The sequence below is a fragment of the Musa acuminata genome, unplaced genomic scaffold (assembly GCF_036884655.1).
Source record: "Musa acuminata AAA Group cultivar baxijiao unplaced genomic scaffold, Cavendish_Baxijiao_AAA HiC_scaffold_892, whole genome shotgun sequence".
Classification (NCBI taxonomy): domain Eukaryota; kingdom Viridiplantae; phylum Streptophyta; class Magnoliopsida; order Zingiberales; family Musaceae; genus Musa; species Musa acuminata.
In genome coordinates, this window is record NW_027021114.1 from 10,001 (window position 1) to 15,000 (window position 5,000).

A 5,000-nucleotide genomic window follows, 5' to 3' on the forward strand; every position below is an offset into this window, starting at 1 on the left:
CTCTGGCGATGAATCAACAATTCGAAGTACCTTTCTTGCGTATTCTTGATGAACCAGCATTTATACATAGATGTAGAAGGTTTTGTTTGGGAAGTAATAAGCACCTTTGACATCTCTTCATCTGCAAAGAATTCTCGACGTGAAAACACAGAGACAAAGGGCTGATCTTTGAATAGGAAAAAGAATGGATCCGCAGGGTCCCAAATGAATTGGCTTACTCGAAAAAAGCCTTGTTCTTTGGAAGATCTATCTCGTGTCTGGTACTGCATGGTTTCACTCTGCAAGAACTCCGAATCATTCTCTTGAAGCTCATCCTCTTCATGATACTCATCCTCTTCATGATACTCATCCTCTTCATGATAAAAGGTCCGCTTGCCCCGAGCCCGATAGAGAAAAGTGGGCTTTTCAATACAATCACATAGTTTGCCACAAGGGCGCCATATTCTAGGAGCCCAAACTATGTGATTGAATAAATCCTCCTTTATCTGTTGCAGGTCGACGACCTCTTCCTCTTCTTCAAACTCCGATTCGTATTTTTCATATAGAAATCTCTGATCAACGATAGAACAAGATCTGTTTTGCATCATATCTAACTGTTCGGACCGAAGAAGTAATGTCACTCGATTATTATCAAACTGACTGCAATCTTTTTCTGTCCGTGAGGGTCCCACCAGAGCGCCTTCTACTTCTAATAGGCCATGAACTAGATCAGAATCATTCTCAACGAATCTATAAGAAGTGATCCAATTTTTTTCATCAGGTCCGGGTGAAGACCAAAGATCTTGAGCGACCGATCCGGCAGAACAACTCAAAAGATAAAGAAGTATCGTTAATTTCTTCATGCTCGTTCCAAGTTCGAAGTACCATTTGTACAAATAAGAATCCCCTTCTGATCTCTTCTTCATATAGATAGATATAGGATCTATGGGGCAATTACTTAGAAGTACATTTTGTGCAACAGCCCTTCCTATCTGATAGAAAAGGATCCCATGATCCTGAACCGATCTTACCTGGGATCGCAAATCCCAAGTTTGTCTATGAAGAGCTAATCTAATTGTATTAGTTTCTATAATTGATTTCTTCTGTGTAATACTAATTGATAGGGCCTCATTGATAAGTGCTACAAGATCTCGTACATTGGAACCCATGGTTATGGACCCCAATCCGTTAGTATGGAACATTTTCTTTTCCAAGTGAAATCCCCTAGTATATGAAAGAATGAAAAAGTGCTTTCGTTGTTGCGGAATAAGAAGCCTTCGTATCTTAATGCATGTATTTAATTTATTCGGAGCTATTAGAGCGGGATCCACTTTTTGGGGAATATGAGTCGAAGCAATAACAAGAATATTTCTAGTGGAACATCTTTCACAATCTCTGGAGAGATAGTTCTCTAATAGACCGAGGGATAAGTAATTCGACTCATTCATATACAGATCATGAATGTTTGGAATCCATATTATGCAAGGAGACATTGCTTTTGCTAATTCGAATTGAAAGGTGATATCAAATCGGTCTATTTTCGGCGTCATATACATAGTTAGCAGCTCCGTATCAAGGTCATCATCAATATCGTCACTATCATCAATATCGATATCGTCACTATCATCAATATCGATATCGTCACTATCACTATCATCAAAATCGATATCATCAATAAAATAATCTTTAGGCTTGTCATCCGGGAACTTGTTCGGAAATACCGTAATGAAAGGAACATAGGGGTTTGTCGCTAGGTATTTGACCAAATAGGATCGTCCAGTTCCTATAGAACCTATCACTAAAATACTCCTAGAAGGGGATAGGGCTAAGCGGAGCGAAAAGGGTTTTCCATGAGATGGGAAATGAAAACTATTAGCCCCACACGAGGTTTGTGAATAAGTAATTGTCTGATAATGAGCAAGGAATATCCGTCTTTCTGCTAAACAGGATCCATTGAACTCATAATTCATTATATACTTGTCAACTAAGTATCGTAAGTAAATTGATCCCGGTTGTTCAATCATTTGATAACCAGAGTCATTCTTTGATAAATGATCACTATGAGTCAGACTCAATAGAATTTGATCAATCCTTTTTTCTGTCGTTAAGGTGGAGAACTGAACCAAGAATTCTCTTTCTTCATCATCAATCGAATCACTGTTCGCGACCCAGGATTCTATTTTCTCATCAATCCAATCACCGTTCACCTTTTTTCTTTTTCTTATCAATGAATGGATCTCTTTACTTGTACGACTTAGATGTCTCGTATTTCTCGAAAAAGTGATTCGATTGATGGGATTTGGTATGATACTTATGAGATTGATGGGATTTGATATGATACTTATGAGATCGATGAGATTGATATTCAAATATTTCTTCCTAGAACGTATTGATTTGACCCCACAAGCGACCAATAGCATGTTGCCACCAAAAGCAAAACCCCGTATTTCTTCCAGAGAATCTCCTAATTGTTTCAGAACAACTAGAAAGAGATTCTTTAACCAGAAAGAATTCAGTTCAGATGTAGGATACCCATCCAAAAGTTTTCGCAACTCAATCATGTATGATGGAATCATCAAAGATTTGATCTTTTCTAACTCTGTCTGTAACTCACTAGAGGCTTGGGAAACAAAGAGAAGATGTATACGAACGAGATATCCAGCAACAAGAAGAAGGGAAAAGATTGAATAGAGGAACTCCAACTCCCGAGCATTTGTTGATCTCAGATGTGTCCATATCAATGGAACGGGTGACTCATTATTTCGATGAATCATTTCTTCGGACAGAAGAAGATTCTGTAAACACTCCCTCGAAATCTCACTTATCAGACTCAAAATCTCACTTATCAGAGTCCATTGTGGAAGAATCTTCTGAGGAATTGGCCATGATATATCTGATCCATGCATAATATCATGAAAAATGGATACAAATTTGTGACTGCTACTTAGTATCGACAATGGGTCTGAAAAAGTATCTAAAAGGGTGAAATTTAGATATTTGCACTCTGTCAAAGTAAGGAACCATGGCATATATGTTTGGAACGGATTCCATTTTGTTTGGAACAGATTCCATTTTGAGAGATTTGAAAAAGCACTATCTCGTTGAAAGGTTCTATACATCTGCCGTTTCTCAACGCATTTCTTTAGAGAAAGACTCCGTTTTTTTTTCCTCTTTCCGGATGGTAAATATTTCTCAGAACATGGAGTGTGAATCAAACCCATGTTTGAATTGAAACTGAGATACCGATGCAAGTTCTTCCCTTCTGAATCAGATAGATTCATATCTGAAAGAGGCTGACAATAAGTTCTTCCAAAATTGACTCTTTGTTTCTCTGTTAGAGGTGTTGCAGAAATGTCTGCGATCGAGTAAATAGCTCTACGAACGAATGGCTCGGATCGAATTGGAAAACGGAAAGATTTGTACAAGTTATACGTTTTGTCACCACTTTGTGGAAAATCTTTAGGTATGAATATGTTAGATACCTGTGACTCGATTGGTGAAATAGTCTCTCTCTCTCCAAAAAAATATGTTTTTTTTTACCGACGCACGAAGAAAATATTTTGTTGCGAATGAACAAGGTAGTGAGGAATTGTCCATATGTAAGATCATAATTATTGATACGGGTCTTTTCCACATAAAAAGGGAATCTTTTGTTACAATAGAACCAGAAGTGATTTGGATCATTCAAGAATCGAAGTCGATTTGCTTTATAAAAAGAAGATATCAATGAACTTCTATGAAATGGTTTCACGGGATTCAGCCAATTGTCTCGATCATGGAATATCATTGAGAAATAGGAATCCGTGTTATCAAAGGATTTCCTGCGATTATTTCTAGTATAGAATGAGTCAATCATCCACTCTGGTATCTTTTTGAACAAAAATGGTAATGTTGTTCCTCCATTGATAAAGAATTCCGGTCTTTGGGAAGTATCATGATCATCCAATAAGAAGGGTTTCAATTTATTCAAATGAACGATTTGAACACCTATTGATTCTAACAACTGATTGCGGAGTTGATCATTCGGACCTTTCAATTCACGGATGTGGATCTCGGACCTATGAATGGGGATATTCCCGATACTCACAAAGAAAAGGGGAAGTGACTTGGACAAAAAGGGAAGTGACTTGGACAAAAAGGGAAGTGACTTGGACAAAAAGAAACGAAGTGACTTAGACAAATTTTGTTTGTCGATAGCCTCGGACCAATCAATCGAATATTGATTAATACGTAACCGATCGAACACTACTTGAAAACGGTTCTTCTGTTCAGAAACGAAATGTTCCAAATGTTCCTGGAAATTCTTGCTCTCATTGGACCATTTGTATCTATATACATCAGGATCCCGATTCATGGATCTCTCGGTTCGAGAAAAAAGAGGATCAAACCATTTCTTCTGACTCTTTTTCAAATTCGATAAATGTTGGTTGATCGTATATTTCATTATAGTTATATGATTCAGAGTATCATTTCCTATTTGATCCCTTTGAATTCCATATTCGAAGTTGCGATCGGATCTATTCATTAAAAAGAATCGATTAGATACATTTCTTATGTACCCATAGGTGCTATATTGGATTTGAATCAGATTTCGGATCAATCTATATTGATTGACTGCCTCCATTATGTTGTTGCTAGCAAATACCGCTGTTTTTAGTTTTGGATCTTCCAAATCATTCCCGCAGTAGATCCGGACCGATTTTTTTCTGATCCTTCGATAAAAAGATTCATTCTCTTCATAAAAAAGAGGAGGTAGAACCAATAAAGATTTCTTTTTCGATTCATCTCTGGAGTTGAATACCTCATTCAAGAATTTTTTTTGATCCAACCCGTAGGAATCAATAGAAAAGGCAAATCCCCTATGATACACCAGATCCGGCTCGGTTATTGATAGAGTGAATAGATCTGCCATTTCTTGAAATCTCTCTTCTGATTCAAAATCGTGGTGTAACGTGTATCCCCTTTTGTTCCGGTCATGGAATAGATGAAATAAATCAAAAAATGGATTTTTGTTCAAGAAT